Raw genomic sequence first — 17845 nt, 5'->3', positions numbered from 1 at the left:
TCCTGTAAGGGGACCCCTATGTCTGGTGAAGGAAGGATGGGAGTTAGTGGAATATGTACTTGGTCTCCGCTCCAGGATGGCTGAGTATATGAAGAAGGCTTCTAAAGACCTTGAGGCTAGCCAAGAACTTCAAAAAGCTTGGCATGACCAAAAGGCTGTGCTGACTGAGTACCAGCCAGGACAGAAGGTGTGGGTGTTGGAGCCAGTGGCCCCAGCAGCACTCCAGGACAAATGGTCTGGACCCCACACCATTGTTGAGAAAAAGGGAGAGGTCACCTACTTGGCAGACTCAAAGCATATGTTGACAGGGCAGACATGGGCTTGCTCATGGCTACAGATGAGGGACAGGAGGAAGAGAGTGACCCTCTCCCAGTGCTTAATTTGTGCCGGTGCTTTCCGGTGCTTAGCACCGGCACTTCTTTCTCAGGGCCGGGTCTACGTCGTAAAATTATTCAAATTGAATTCCTCATGAAGCATGCCTTATTAAGAGGCACTTTCCGCCTCCCTGGGACTGCCAGAGAGCACACGGTGGAGCAGTGCCTTCCCATGATGATCCCAAGGGGCTGATAATGATTGTTTTCACCGGCTGTAAACACGTCCCTCCTACTTCCTAAAAAAAGCAGCGCAGCCTCCGGGCAGGTCACAGCATGTTACATCCGCCTTCTCAAACGGGCACCTCCCCCAGGCTCTAACTTCCGCCGCCTCCCCGCTTCCTGACATGGTCCTGAGGTCACTCGAATAGGAGCAAAAGGCAGGCATTTTCTATACTGGAGGGAGGTTTTAGTCTATTGTCTATTGAAGCCAGCTGCAGCCACTGTCTCTTGTCTGGAGAACTTGTGTCTTCCGCCCAGTACTACCTTACTCCCCTTCCCCCTCTCCCCTCCTCCCCCACCCCCTTGAAGACCAGGCCCAGGCTTTTGTCAGTGCGGCGCAGGTGACATTAGTGACGTCACCGCATGTGGCCTGCACCGCGGGAATACTCAACAGCACTTCAGCCCTGCCGGAGGGGGTCGCGTGAACGTGCCCAGCAAGACCGGTGGTAAACCGTGAACCCGAACAAACCTTTGGAGCAGCTGCCCCGACGAAGGTGCCGTCCAATCAGTGTGCACACCATCCCAAGGCCCAGGAAAGAAAGCAGGTGAGCTACGTCAGTAATTATAAAAACAAAATCGATGTACCAGTCACTGTAATATGCTCCCTCTCAGTAAGAGCTGATGAGCCACCAAGCCGCAGTTCACACTCAGTGGAGAGGTAACGTCACCTGCACACCGTCTGCTCAAGTCTTATTTATTTAATGAATGCACCCTGTCGCCCAGCTCTGGTACCTCCGTCTGCAAGCAGGTAATGTCTCCGCTCCTGTTCCAGAGAGAATACTCATAGGCCGCCAAAAATGCTCACTTTGTGCAGCCTGCCCTTCCTGACTACTGCTGCTTTACTCCTGCTCAGATAAGGATGGATGAGTGAAAGAAGAATGCAGGGCTTGTGACGAGGGTAGACACCGTCTACCCACTATTTTCAGGGGGGTAGACGCCGTCTACCCTGCCAAGAGGTTGGGCCTCACCGAAATGTGCTGAACTGGTCATGGTGTAATTTTCGGACACTTTCAGCAGCGCTTGCACGTTCTGTTTTTGCTCTGAGCAAGAAGGTGCAGGCAGGGAGAGGGCTTATCAGATTACAGCTTCGCCCCCTTAACAAAAGCGGAATTAAGGGGCCATCAGGTCTCTTTTTCCTTGAGTGTCCTGGCTGGGTCACATGTTAACACTTCCAGGTACTTAACAATGAAAAGCTTTTGACTTTGTTCAGTCCCTGTTTATAAGAGATATGCATACACTGTAAGAATTTCAGATGTGTTGGTCGCCCCAGCATTTACACAAATAACAATTTAAAAAACACTATTTTTGTTTTATTTCTTTAAAGCGTTTTAGCAATACTCATTCCTCTGCAGGTTGTCAGAGTGCTTTAAATCACAGGTACAAATTATACATTGACAGTAAATCAGGTGTGTAAATCAAGATAAAGAATGTGTTACATAAGACAGTGAAGGTTATGAGGAGTAGGAGCCACATGCCCTGGCATCAGCGCTATAATTAAGGCAGACTGACAGACCTACTGACATTCTGCACGCACAAGTGGTCTCTTCTTTCAGCAACACCCTTTTCAAGGTAACGTTTATTACTTTATTTTATTTATGTAGAGAGTAGTTTCACTGTCTTTGTGTAACCTATTCCAAATCATCTCCCCTGAAGCTACAGGATTATCTCATGGACACATTTCTAAATGTTTCTTATTGCTCTGCACCCTTTTGCACAAGCAGTTCATTCATATTTATTTTCAAACAACAATATTGCTTGCACAAAATACCGAAATGTACAGTCTAACATGTACAATTTCAAACCTAAGTGGCGATAACCAGGTCGCAAGAAAAGCAAACGAAATATACCCAAATATCCCACCAACTGAACTTTTCGCAAGCATACATCCTACATCCATAGTGAGCACAGGTTCAGGGGGGTAGCAATGCATGGATGTGCCTGGCACAATAATTAACCTCAAGAACAGTGCAAGAATCACGAGGCCTCCGCCCAGGGACCTGGCTGCAGCCCCTAAGGGAGGTTTGGGGGTGGTGGAGGTGAAGGGTTTGTTGGCAGGCATGTTCTGTACATGTTTGACGTTCTTTACTTTAATTTGGCTGGGCTCAAAAGAAATTAAATCCATGAAAGGAATAAAAAGTGTGATAATAATCTTTTTGTTAAGGTAATTTGCAGGGTCTGGGAATTGTGAAGAACACTGCAAGAATCACGAGGCCTCAGTCCACGGACCTGGCTGCAGTCTTCCAGGGGAGTTTGAGGGTCGGTGGGGGTGAAAGGCTTGTTGGCAGGCATGTCCTGGTACATGATGTCCTTGCTTGTGAGTGGTTAGTCTGTAGAGTGGGGCGGTGAGTTGCCGTCACATTGGAACACCTCCCTGCAGGGGGGGTATGCAGTGCATTTCTAGAGAAGGTTGAAAAGCGGGGGTGGGGTTGTCCCGGAAATCCCTCCCAGTATGGACAGAGGAGAGAGCGGGAGAAATGGTAGTTTGGAGGCCTGCCTGGAGGGGGCTGAGGAGGGCAGGTGATCTCAGGAGACTGGAGACCAGAAGGGGGGCAGGGCAGCCCTGTAAGGAAGAGGGGAGGGTCTATGTTTAGAAAGCAAAAGAGAGGAGCAAGTGTGCAGGCCTGTGGGAAGGAGGGGATCAGAAGGGCGTGTAAGATGGGGAGGTGTCAGGCATAGCGAAAAGACCCGAAGGAAAGTAGGGGACAACCAGGCGAGAACTTGACATGGGGGAGGGGAGTCATGATCAGGGCTGAGGGGGGAGGAGGCCTCAAGTAGATATCAGAAGAGGTGGGGACACGCCACAGAAGACGGTGAGTTTACAGGCCTTGGAGACATCAAAAGGGTGTGGGGGGTTAGAGCTTGCCTAGATAGAGGCTGAGCACAAAAGGGGAAAGTGCGCAGCTGTGTGGAGACAGCGGGAGGGAGGGAGGTGTTAGGGTGTTTGCAGGACTGGTGGAGGGAACAGACTGGGTATGGGAGGTAAGGCCCACTGTGGAGGGAGTGGGCGGAGCCAGGGGGAAAGTTGGTGTGGCCTCTGACAATTATTTGAGCACCTGGGGCTAGATGTAGGTAAATCTTATTTACCGATTCATAAATACCGAATTTTACCGATTCGGTATTTATGAATCGGTAAATAAGATGTAGGTAAAAATTCGGTAATTTTTACCGAATCGGTAGGATTCGGTATTTACCGATTCGATAATTACCGAATCTGTATTTGCCATTGATTCCTATGGGCCTTGAAGCCCTTAGGAATCAATAGCAAATACCGATTCGGTAATTACCGAATAGGTAACAATACCGAATTGCCAAGGGGGACAGGGTGTCACTTTGACACCCTGTTACACCCCTGTTTCTGGCTTGTGTGCCATGTGACACACATTCATGCCCTTAGGGCATGTATGTGTGCCACATGGCACAGGTGTGCATGCACAGATGTGTATGTACACAGGAATTCGTTATTTACCACCCAATGGTATTAGGTGGTAAATAACGAATTCTAAAGGCCCTGTAGCACTGTTTAAAGTGCTACCTACATAAGAAATTACAGATTCGGTAATTTTACCGATCGGTAATTTTACCGAATCTGTAAAATTACCGATTCGGTAAAATTACCGAATCTGTATGATTTTGCAACCCCTACATGCCAATGTCCAAATACCGGTCGGAAACGGCCGAAAATCGGTATTTTCGGCTGTTTCCGACCGGTATTTGGACACCTACATCTGGCCCCTGGACTTCATATTTTACAAATTAAGCACTGCCCTCTCCCAGACCTGTTGACTCAGAACCCTGATGATGGTTCAGTTGATGGTGTGGCCTTAGCTGGCAGCCTCACTGGCCAGCAGCAACAGGACTGCAGACAAGTTCTACAGTCCTTCAGACATATGTTTTCCTTGACACCTAGTCAGACTAACTGGTGCACCCTTGAGGTGGACACTGGTGACAGTCTGCCTGTGAGGAGTAAGATCTACAGGCAACCTGACCATGTCAGGGACTGTATAAAGACTGAGGTACAGAAAATGTTGGAGCTGGGAGTAATTGAGCCATCAGAGAGCCCCTGGGCCAGCCCAGTAGTCCTTGTACCAAAACCTCACACCCAAGATGGTAAGAGAGAGATGGGGTTCTTTGTGGACTATAGAGGTCTCAATGCTGTCACTAGGACAGATGCTCACCCACTTCCAAGAGCAGATGAGCTCATTGATAGATTGGCTTCTGCCAAGTTTCTGAGCACATTTGATTTGACATCTGGCTATTGGCAAATCAGGTTAGCTGAGGATGCCAAGGCCAAAACTGCTTTCTCAACCCCAGGAGGTCATTATCAATTTGTGGTAATGCCCTTTGGCTTGAAGAATGCACCTGCCACTTTCCACATGTTGGTGAACCAAGTCCTCACTGGGTTGGATGACTTTTGTGCAGCTTATCTTGATGATATTGCTGTCTTCAGCTCCACCTGGGAGGATCACCTGATCCACATGAAGAAGGTTTTAGAGGCCCTGCAGGAGGCAGGCCTAACTATCAAGGCCACAAAGTGCCAGATAGGGCAGAATAAGGTTGTGTACCTGGGCCACCTTGTAGGTGGGGGTCAGGTTCAACCACTGGAAAGTAAGATCCAGGCCATCAAGGACTGGGCTCCTCCAACCACCCAGACACAGGTCAGAGCTTTCTTGGGCCTGTCTGGTTATTACAGAAAGTTTGTTAAGAATTATGGGTCCATTGTGACACCACTTAATGACTTGACTTCAAAGAAGATGCCAAAAAAGATTCAGTGGACAGTAAGCTGTCAAAAGGCATTTGATGACCTGAAGAAGGCCATGCGCTCTGCACCTATCTTGAAGAGTCCTGACTACTCCAAAGAGTTCATTGTCCAAACAGATGCTTCTGAGTTGGGGGTGGGAGCTGTGCGTTCACAACTTAATGTAGATGATGTAGATGGTCAAGACCAGCCCATTGCTTTTATTAGCAGAAGGCTGACCCCTAGAGAGAAACGTTGGTCAGCCATTGAGAGGGAGGCCTTTGCTGTGGTTTGGGCCCTGAAGAAGTTGAGACCATACTTGTTTGGCACTCACTTCAAAATTCAGACCGACCATAAGCCCCTCTTGTGGCTAAATCAGATGAAGGGTGAGAATCCCAAACTGCTCAGATGGTCCATTTCCCTACAGGGGATGGACTTTACAGTGGAGCACAGACCAGGGACTGACCACGGCAATGCAGATGGTCTCTCCAGGTACTTCCTCTTAGAACATGAAGACACAACTGGTCAAGGTTAGTCTAATGTCCCTGCGTTTGGGGGGGGGGCTTATGTAGGAGAGTAGGGTCTGCTTTCCTATGGTCACCCCACTTTTTGCTTTTTGCTTCACTGGTTTTCGACTTAGATGTGGCTGTGGGCCTGCTAATCAGACCCACAGCTCTGCTGTTCTCTCTCTAAATTCACACCATGTACTTTAGGTACATCACCAATTGGGAATTGGGTCACTCTTGTGAGTCCCTGTACAGTGTACCATAGGTACCCAGGGCATAGGTGCACCCAAGGCCTACAAGGGGCTGCAGCATATCTTGCCACCCCTGGTTGGCCATCCAAACTGACACAACTGGCTAATCACTCAGCTGAGGCAAGGTCGTGTAATCACCCCTTGCTTAGATATAGTATTCCTATATCTAACCTTATATCTAGACACATAAACTCCTATAAGTCACTCCTATGGCAGGCCTTAATAATCCTGGAGGCAGAGTGCTTGGTTTTATGTGAGATGAGGCTCTAGCATATAGACCTATTGTGTCGACAATAGGAACCGTAACAGAGCCCCTATCTAAATTTATTGATCACTATTTAAGACCTCATATACCGAAGATCAAATCTTACATTAAAGATACAGGTCACATGATTAATATAGTTGAGAACCTGGATTTTGCGTCAGGGACTGACATTCTAGTTACCATGGACAACGAGTCCCTTTATAGTAACATTCCCTTAAATGAAGCGATTCTGGCCACTGATTGCTTTATTAATAAACACAATATAGTCTGCCCTAAAAGATTTCTTATTGATTGTTTATTTATTGTCTTGACTGAGAATATTTTCGAATTTGGAGACCTAAAGAATGCTATATTTTAATTTCATTCAGATATCCAACATGCTAAATATGTCTGAATTTTATAGAAATTATCCGAAATATAGGTGATATTCCGTTATAAATAGGTATTTAACCTAGATGTTAGGCCTCTAGACTATTCTTTTTCTATCTAATTCCCTCTGTAACATTTTGCTTTGGTTTCGAATTTTGATAGGTCAGTTCGACCCATTGTGGGCGCTTTTTACTGAATTAAGCAAGGTTTTTATTTATCGTTGCTGTTTCTTTAAAAAAGCTCACATGTGAGACATCACATGACTGATTACCTATTCTCATGGTGTATTTAAATTCTCGCCGAGTGTGGTTCGGGTGAAACATCTTTGAACCGCCGTCAGACGCCAACAGCTATCTTCTGTTCGGGCGTTTCCCTCTCCTATATACGCGGCTGTAATTCAGTAAGTGGCTCGCTCGACATTGACTATTAGTATAGTAGTAGCCTACGATTCATTGCTTGGCCGATTTATATTTAGCTACCAATTCTTTCTCTGGATTCCTGAATATAATATCTGGCCCCTTTCTTGCTTTATGTTTCAGACTCGCATTACCAGGGTCTCTCATCTCGGCATCCAACCGAGGAATACGCTGCTTGCCGATATCACCTATATTCCAGTGCACGCATGTTTGCGTTTCAAATCTAAATATCCCGGACAATTTCCTTTTAAATGTGCGAGTTTTAATTAATTTTCTTGGTGAGTGACGTTATTAGTTCCCGGTTGTTTCCCGTTACAGACTAGATTATTTTCTATACATAATAGACACAAGCTCGGATATATTAATCCGCATTGTGTTTTTTTCTTTTTAGATATTAGGTATTAAATTATCTGAAGCACTCCGTCTTGAGATTAACGCCATCAGTCATCTACTGACTAAGTGTATGTAAAGGAACCATAATTAGATCGCATTTAATTGGTGTTAGAAAGGTGAGCATACTGGGTTATCACGACACCCTTTTGCTTAACAGAATTAATTGAAGATATTTCATTCTGTGCTATAATTTCCTTTCTCTAGATACTATGTATGCAGTGTCTTGAAACATGTTACATTGGGATATATCCTATCAGTTACCTTCCCATAAGTTCCGTGCAGAGAATTTGTAATTCCAATATCTTGAGTAGTGTCTAGAAAGGTGAGCAGTTTAGGTTATTACATCAGTTCTTAAGCCTAGTCTCTCCCTAAAGTGTATGTATTATAGATGTATTCTTAAAATGTAGCCTGACATTTTTTATGTTCTTTTCTCTATTTGGGCATTCATTACACTCTTTGCATTTGACTCCATATCAATACTTTTGACATCCTGTGCCCAAATGTGATGCTCAGATATTACATCAAATTTTCTTAGTAATATGTTTACTAGATACTTTTTATCTTAATAGGGAGAATAAGGTTTGCTGTGTAAGTCTATTTACATATATGCATATAGGATGTAATGTATTGGGTGAATTGTATGAAGATTGTTTTTAACTTTTTGTGATTGTATACTTATTATTGAAATATTGACATCTTATTTCTTCTTTTGTTGTTTATTATGTGTTTCAGAACTATTTTGTGGCTCCTGAAGAAGGCGTTCCTTTAACGCCGAAACGCGCGTAGAGTATATTAATTGCCACTTTTTATTGAGTGTCTGTCATTTAAAAAACTTTTTTGTAATTCTTCATTATAATAGTTATTGTCATTATGTTTTGATTAATATGTATTATGGTGTATTTGTTTCCTGATTTTAATATGACTATTTTTTAAAAAGAACAAAGTTTGATAATAGAATTTGTTTGTCCTTTTCTTGCAACCTTTTTCCCTTGTTGTTATTGTTATTGCCTAGGATTGATACACACAATTTCTAGCATGAGCTGAGCCTGTCTGCAGCTTTCGGAACCATGTCCTTATAGCTGTTCTAGGATATAGCCATACCATATACTCTTAAGTGCATTATGAACCTCGCGGTTAAATGCTAACTTTGGTTTGGCTTTATCAAAACATGTCGTGTAAGGTGTCATACGCTTTGGAATACTACCCCCTCGCCAGTTCTGGTGACAGGGGTAGCATTCCACCCTTCTAGAGGGAGAAGACATGTTGTTCCTACTAATCCCGGTTAAAGTTAACCAGAGCCTCAGCATCACAAAGTGGATGCTGCTGCCACAGACACAGCGTGGTGGCTTGGACAATAGGTTTCCTGTCTTGGGAGGTGCTAGCACCACCCCAGACAGGCCATAGTGTATTGGGGCAGGGAGGGCTGAATGCAATGAGACACTGCCTGGGGCACACAAGGTATCCCATGCATAGTCCAGTTCAAAACGGCCACTCCAGCCCCAGCTCTGGCGCAAAACTGGACAAAGGGATAGGGGTGTAACCACCCCCTTCCCTGGTCCCACCCATAGGAGGGACCTAGCAGGTAATCCAGCCCCTAAATTTGGTATATAGGTTAGAGCTGAGTCCCAAGACTTTAGATTTATCCTGACTGAAACTTGAAACGAAACTCTGGACCTTCGACATTCTACTCGACATAGAAGACTTAAGAATCTCCCTTGTGGTCAAGGAGTGACCACCCTGTGCAAGCAGGCACCATCAAGCGATCAACGGTTTGCATTGTCGACGCTCCCGCTGGAGCCCAAGCACAGAGCCTGACAAGACCCGGACTTCCAGACTTCCAACAGTCTGATCCACAGTCACAGCAGAGCTGAGACCCGTTGACTAGTGGCCTCTGTGACAATGAACCCTTTATTTTGCACCACTGGTCTGGATGCTCCAGACTGGCCCCTGCTTCCCTGAAAAGGAGAAGCTCATCAGACCTTGCTGGTCTGATCAAGAAGCCATCTTCGATTCCTGCGTGGGTTGCCTTTGCCAAGGCTTGTTGATTCCAATCCGGAAGCCGACACCGCCGACAGCAAGAGCTTTCGTGGGACAGTCCGTATCCAGCTCCTGGTTGTCGCCAATACCTCCTGGTTCACGTGGCTGCAGAGACAAGCTTCACGACATCACCTAATTGCTTCGCGACATCGCCTGGTTCCTACCTGGTTCCATCCTGGTCACTGGCTAGTGACCCAGACTCTGTACCCTCTGCTTTCAGGTACTCTTCATCCTCGATCCGCCCTTGGATCCAACCGGACACTTCCCTCCTGGTCGCCTGCAGCATCTTTCTCCAAGGCTCCATAGGAATCAGCGACGAAACCCGACACACTTTGACACCTATGCACCCGCTTCCTGTGGGTGAGGTAACACGAGTACTTCGGTGCTCCTGTGGGTAATTACTATCCTAGTGTCTAACTTTCAAGTAGCTTTCTCCTTGTCCATCCGGAGGTGACCTAAAAGATATAGTTTCCATTTCTTTTGTTCCCATTCTAACTCTATGGTAACTCGCATGCGTGTAAAGACACTGCACGCGCATCCCGTGGGCCTCCTGCTCCCTATCCTTTGGTAGTACAGCGTAGCCCCAGCGATTCTCCAGGCCCTAGGCCTATCCTTTGTTCATGACGTGGTTCTTATACCACTATTTTAGTTTATGGTTCGAAGTGCCCCTAGGGCATTCCTGTATTTTGTGCAACTTATTGTATGTTTTTTAGTATCTTGTTATGTGCTTGTGCCTCTGACCTCATAAAGAATTCAGAGGATTAATTTAGTAATAAATACATATATATTTTATATATAACCTGTGTGGTGTCCTTACATTTGGTAATAAAGGGATTGCATATGGTAAAACAGCTGGCTTCACATGCCCTCTTGACTTTAGCCTAAGACTGCTTTGTCCATGCTACCACTAGGATAACTGGTCTATAAGGTTGACTTTACAACCATCACCATAAGGGTTGTTTGGACTGGTGCAAGGTGCTCACTAGAATAGTGAACATCATATACCAGGCCAACTTCTCACATTGGCCTCGCCCATCCTCTACTCCCCTCGGCTCCCACTCTCGTATCACTCTGACCTATCACTGTTACAGGAAAAGGGATTTCATGACCTGTGTAAACGAGCTCATATTGCCACATGGGGGGACCTTTTCCATGCTGGGACATTCCGCTCCATAGAACAGTTGCTACAGGGAATACAACCTACACCTCTAGACGTATTTCTTTATACACGCCTGCGGCAAGGGATGCGGTCAATTCTTCCTGATTTCCCACAGGAACCTATGTGCCTCATCCCACTGCATCACATGTTAGGCTCCACAGAAGGGAAGCATCTGGTGTCAGGCCTATATAATACTATACGAGCGAACAGAGAGGGAATCACCAGCCCGGCTCGTGCGCATTGGGGGGAAAGACCTGGGGCATGAAATTACTGAGGAACAATGGCAGTATTGTTGTTTACAAACGGCGCAGATCTCGGCCAGCTGTCGGCTGCGAGTGAGCCACTACAAATACTTACACCGCTTATATTATACACCGTTGAAGAAATACAGATTTAAGTTGGCTGATACTGATAGATGTGATCGGTGTAAACAGCCAGAGGCAGGGTTCCTTCACCTAGCATGGGAATGTCCGATAATAAGAGAATATTGGGAGCAAGTACTAATGGCGCTCGACAAAATGACAGACAGTGTGCTAGCGAGAGATCCATTACTACTAGGATATACGGCGCAGATACCTACCACATACAGAACATTTCTGGCTATCTCGATGTTGTTAGCTAAACAAAGGGTGTCTTGTAGATGGGGAAAAGGTTGTGCCCTGAAATTCAAAGAATGGTTGGCAAACCTAGTATATTGCCAAGAACGGAATACCACCTATGCCGAATTGCTACCTCATGCTTCTAAACCCAGAGACATTTGGGGCCCTCTTCAAGGATATCTCCTCTCACAAAGCAGTGACGAACTACCCACCGCGTCACGGGAAGACATTTAAATGTTTTTTTATCAAAGGTGCATGGTTCGCTTGTTGTGATCTCTGAATGTTTTGTTACCTCTAAAACAGTCCAAATATGCTCCTGTGTTTTTATCTGTGCTTCACCTATGTTGGCGCTTTGACAATTAATTGTATGATGTCATTTGACATGCTATAAGTCGGACAGTTGCAGTAAGGAAATATCGAAATTGTGTATTGCTTCACTGTGAAATTTATGGACATGTATTGTTATGTCATATCTTGAAAATCAAAAAATTAAGTTAAAAAAAAACTATTTGCTAGCTGCAGTCATTTCCAGCTCTTCAGATTTGAGCATTCCGCCCCACTCATATAAGTTGACCGTCCTATTTTATGTGCCCATTATATGTTTTTCAAACTGAATGTGTTCCTCTATTTCATCATGTGTCTTGACCGCTACCCCATATCATAAGTAACCGCTCTCTATGTGACATTATCACCTGCACTGAAATAAACATGATTACGCCTTTCCATTGGCCAATTCATTTTTTTGTGTGACAGGCTGGCACATGTGCATCGGCTAAATCAATAGTCAGCTTTGAAAGTTTTTGACATTTTAGGGTCACCTTATATTTTTCCAAATTTGAACTCCATTTTTGAAAAGTTTCATTTAATTTTCTCTCTTTTAGAACTTGATGCTTTGTCTCCCTCCCTTGCAGTCCTGATGACTAGAAATTCATCTGGAGTGGTCAAAACCTTTTCGATACTATAAAACATAGTGATAAATCATTGCCATTGTGAAATTGGCATACTTTATGATATGATCACTTATACAAACTATACTAATCCAATGTTCTGTCTGCATAACCACATCCTGATCTTTTTTTATCCACTATTTTCTCACTCACTTGAATAATCAATCACTCAAATGCGGACTATGAATTGGATCTTATTATTGCACTTTCAATGAATGCTTCTAAATAGATCTGTTGATGCTGTGACTTCTTGACCCAAAAGTGACGTATTTGCCCACTGAATGGTTCATTTATTAACTGATTGATATTGTTATTGACTTTCATTTATTGATACCTTCATGAGCAACTGTTTTCTGTCAGTCAGGCTCATTAGAATCTGCCTATGTCACTTAATAATCACTTAAGCCCAGCTACTTATTGGACATCATTCCTGAATGCTGCAAACAACGGTCCGGATGAAGTCCAGATCTTGCCTTTTAGAGCCAAACACCATAAAGAGGCAATTAAATAGTTCTGTTTGCCCAGTCCTACATCGCTAACATTCACCAACAATTGGCATTTTGGAATGTTCTTTTATTTGGTGATATCAGCTGGGGTTTTGAGATCTATTGTGACATCACAGGGACGGCCCCGTAAATGAGGCCATCGTTTGTTATTTTTTTATTTGTTTATTAGCATTTTTCACAAACAGTTCACGTTGTTGAAGTAGTACATCATAAATGTGCCATAAGGCTGGGCACGTGAGCAATCAAACATAAAATACAAAATAAACACAAAAAGGCAACCAGCAATCTACAATATTGGTAAACGGATGGGAAGTTCACCACACAACTTCTAGCAACATACCATATGCAAGGGACATCGACCTGAGTCTCTCCAAAGTAGTTAGCAGCGGGGATTGCAACTAGCTTCGCTACAGCACCCATCACTTACAAAAGTAGCATGTGTAAAGACATACCAGCCAAGCTGTGAAAGACCATCTAGTCTGGTAAATGAGGCCAGAGCTGAAGCTTCTAATGAAATCTGGCATCCATTGCAGCTGATACTGTAGGTGATCACCTCTTAGCGCCTTGATGTAGCACCACTCATGGCATAAGGAGGTAGTCCTGCTACTGTCAAACTAAACAGTGGTGTGGTGTCTTATGCAGTCTTTGGACACTTTTTACACCACACAACAAGTCACCTAATATGACAACTTAGGTGTAATAGTTGTTAAACTATCCTGGTTTCATCACACTGACAATAAAGGTAAGAAAGTCAACATTGTTACAAAGTCAATAACGAGGTTTTGTTGCATTTATGGTGGTCAGGCTATTAGTAAATCTCTTACAATTTTCATCTAGACGCCATTTTGTTTATTTGCTTCGGTCTTCTTCAAAGACCATATTGTAGACAGCCTTAATATAGTCTACATCAAGGAGAAAAAAATCACTGCAAAGTTTACTTCGTTCACGTTACGGCTCCAGGTGACATTACTACCATAATCTAATATACATCATAGGGCCAAATTAAAGTGCATTTGGGATTGCATCTTGGCTAAAAGGAATTCATTCAAATGTTTAATTGCTGAGGAACTTGGTTGACCTGATACCCAAACTTAATGCCGAGCCTTGGAACCAAAAGGGTCATTGCAATAACAATCTGCTGTCATTATATAATCTAGTTAATACTCCCTGTTGAGCACACGGCCCTAATATGGAAAATCTTGAACGCTAATCGCAGACTAACCGACTTGAATACCTTGGAAAATTGCAACCATAAGGGTTATATAGTCAAACCATGTGACAGCAAAACTCAAGGATGCTCGACTTCCGTCTTTTCTATATTCTGCTTGCACAATTTCAAAGCACATGGAACAGTCAGTGTTTACCATCTAAAACATTTAGACTCTGTGAGTATTGTGGAAAAGTAAATTTTGCCATGTTCTGTGTCCCTACGCCTCATCCATCATATGTTATGTGTGCATGATTAAATATGCATATGTACTCCCCATGTCTGATTAATGACGCAATTACAGTTGTGTCCACCTCTAGTATGCCAGTTTCCAGTCCTCGTGAATACTACGAATATCAGGCCTATGTAAAGCTACGTTGCCACGTTTCCCAGTGTGCACGTTATTTCATTATAAAGTCCCCGTTTCTAGGCCTCAAAAGGGCCCGGACATCAGATTCAGCTCCTGTCTCCTGAAGCCTCGCTGAGGAGCGATACAGCCCCCACCTGTATCCTCGACCTTTCACTTACTTCCTGCCTCGCAGTGCCCGGTGCAGCTTGGCTCTGCCTCTGAGTCTGCCAAATGTATGTTATAGTTCCAGTTATCAGTTCAGTCCTCCTTCTCTGCATTCCTAAGCTACTGAACTGTATCAATAGTTTCCGTCATTGTCTAGCCTTCACGTCTCCATGTTAGAGAAATACTGCATTTAATGGTCATTTAATATTCTTCATCACGCACTACATGTAGAATAATGCATGGTCCAGTCTTAGAATCAAGTTAGCCTTTCCCCTCTTGACTTCTAGTTTATATCAACATGTTCCCTAAACATCAGATACTAGATAGGGTTTAGGTACATGTCGTTCCGACCCTCCAGACTTTAGTCTCTGCTCCTAGCACAGAGTTCATAGCCCCCAGCTTCTCCTCGTAACACGTCATTGCCAGTTTGCGCGCACCATCAGGTTAGAGGTCCCGGCTCTTTAGGTAGCCCCCTCCAATGTTTCCGCCCCATTCATGACATATTCTGTTTCGTTTGCACCACATGTCTATGTATACGCCCAGTTACACCTACTTTTACTCTTATCTTTCGCGACTGCTACGCGTCACGCCTTCTGCTCCACCCACTGCTACGCCTACTGCAATGTAATGCTATGTGTTTGCGCTATGTATATATGCTCGTGTATTGTTATCGAAGGTTAGCGCGCTCATCCCAGACCCAGCCCCAGCAGCTGCTGGGCCCCGGTTATCCTGCCGGGCCCTGTCATCCCTGTTCCTATGCAGGTCGTCCTGTTCCTGTCCTTATGCTGTAATAAACCTGCAAACTCCTACTACCTCGAATCTTGACTCTTATTTATTGAGCTATCTGTTATGATATATGCCTAGTCAAAAATAGGGTATTTATTTATTTATTTACCACATAATGGCGCCCGAACAGGGACTTGCCCTTTCCCCACGCGTCGGTGAAGCCACGCCGACCCCCTGACCCTCTGCAGCCGTGACGGAACCATACCGGCCACGTGCAGATATTTCTGCTTCAAGTATCCCTCAGGCCCACGGAGGAGACAGAGGAGGCGGTCCAGCATCCAAACGAGACGGTGGAGGAACGCGGCGAGTCCCGACCAGAGCCCAAGCCGAGAGTCCAAGGTCCGAGGTATCCGGAGGCCCACCCGTAACTGAAGTCCGAAGTCCGAAGTCCGTCGTCGTAGCAGTCCAGTCCGATCCGAGGCCTTCCGTTCCGTGCTGCCCGGTGAGTACCATTGCTGGGGTAGTATCTAGACAGGACCAATCTAAATTGACTCCTGGTCCGTGGGTTGGTGGTACCCAGACTCACAAACGAAGTGTTCACCTAGGTGGATACGGGTCTTGATGCGTCCTTTTATGGGACCGGTATGTTCCGTACTGTTACAGCAGTGCATCCAGTAACTCTAGTCTGTTCCGTTCTCGAGAAAATTCTTGTATTTCTGTTCTCAGTATTCCAGGTAATATTCTGTTCGAACTGTTATGTTATGATATTGTTTAATGTATTTTCAATGTCGTGGTATGCCTGAATTGTTTTCCCAATTGTTATTGTTCTTTGTGTATTGTATTGTGTTCCGATTCAAGTTTACAATGCCGCTCTTTTCCAAGTTACGTCAGTTAAAAACTAGAAAGGGTTTATTAGAAGAAGCAGTTCCTGTTCCGCCGAGGGACAGTCCAGGTCATTTTATGTATCAGAAACATGGCATAAGCGCCATATTGTATCTAGATTTATGGGTAGAGTATACCAAACAGTTAGAAGAAAAGTATAGATGGCCCGTATCGGGTACATGGGATGCCGAATGTATCATGCGAGTAGAAGAAGCATTATGGAAAAAGAAAGCCAGACAGTCACAGAAAGATGCCATCGAGTTATGGCGTAAAGAAGCGCATAGAAGAACCGAAAAGGAAGTCAGAAAGTCAGAGTTAAGTAGAGAATCTCAAGAACGAGCCCAAGAAAGAGAATTAATCGAGATAGGTGAACAAGTCAAAGCCGAACAGTCAGACAGACAGAGGCATGCCCTCATTAAGGGTATGTATCCTCTTCTTGCCGAGGGCTTGCCAAAAGCGACCCCAGAGGCATCCAGTAATTTCCCGCCACCATTAGTTCCGACTAAGCTACGTCACAAACAGACCGCAGCTGATATTTTTATTTCGTCCTATTTGGACGACACAGTCCCCGAATATGCAAATCCTGTTCGCGCTCCGCCAGTCCCTGTAAATCAGGTAATTCCTGCTCCCCCAGATACCGGGGTGCCCTTAATAGCTCCCCCGGGTCAGCCCGCCATACAAGTCCAGCCCACGTTACAATTACCGACCCTGCCAGGACGAAAAGCATCAGTTGATGATTCTAGTTTAGGGGCCGCAGGAGGAGGTCCTCCTCAAACCCCGCCGCCACACAAGCGTTTAACGTTAGCCGAATTACATGCACAAGCGTCACAGCGTACGCCTAGACATCAGACTGTAGCAGAAATAAGAAAATCCCTTGCCGAATGTGTCTATGATCCAGTCCCAGGCGAGGATAATATGGTTTTATATTCGTTCCGCGTAAGAAAGGTGGCCGAGTATCTAGTCACCTTACCGAATATGAAAGAAGATCTAGACAGAATATATCGTTTCATCCGTACAGGGGATGATCCAGAAAGTATTCACGAAGCCATGTCTCAAAGGAAAGCCGAGATCCAGCTCATGATATTAAAGTTTCTGATTAATTGTCTAATAAGAGAACAAGATTACCCGTCTAAAGATTCTGCCGAAATGAGAATCCTGACAAGGTGGAGTGATAATATAGCCGAGGGTAAGCACAAGACCGTCGGTGCCATGGAAAGTATGTACAAGAAAATCCGTAAAGAAATAATAAAGATACACGAACAGCGTAAAGCAGCACAAGTAAGCGAGAAAGAAAGTATCTCCGATCCTGAAGAGGAAGACGACGAGAATACTGCCAGAATAGCGTACGTCGGAAAATCTAGATTTCCAGATCGCCATTTACGTCTAGAACCCAAGTCTATTTTCCATCATTCAGTACCAGAACAAGGTTCTCTAGAACAAGTGTTCCAAGCTACCGATCACATTCTGAAATCACGAATCGGTTACAGTGAATTAAGTACCATGCATGAACAGGAACTAGCCCGATCAGCAGTCCGATGGATTACTGATTCTACCACTTTTCCAGACGAAATAGTGGCACAAATGTTCCTGAAACTGCCCCCAGCCGAACAACGACTGGTGGGTATGTATATGATTCAGCACCTCATTACTCTGTATGAGGGTCAGCACTCTGATCCAGGCCCGTTATATGATGTCCTGAACGAGTTACTCCAGTACAAATGGAGAGGTCTAGGTACCGAT

The sequence above is a fragment of the Lissotriton helveticus genome, chromosome 3_1 (genome assembly GCF_964261635.1).
Source record: "Lissotriton helveticus chromosome 3_1, aLisHel1.1, whole genome shotgun sequence".
Lineage (NCBI taxonomy): Eukaryota > Metazoa > Chordata > Amphibia > Caudata > Salamandridae > Lissotriton > Lissotriton helveticus.
The sequence above is the reverse complement of the archived record's forward strand: the minus strand, read 5'-3'. Positions refer to the sequence as shown.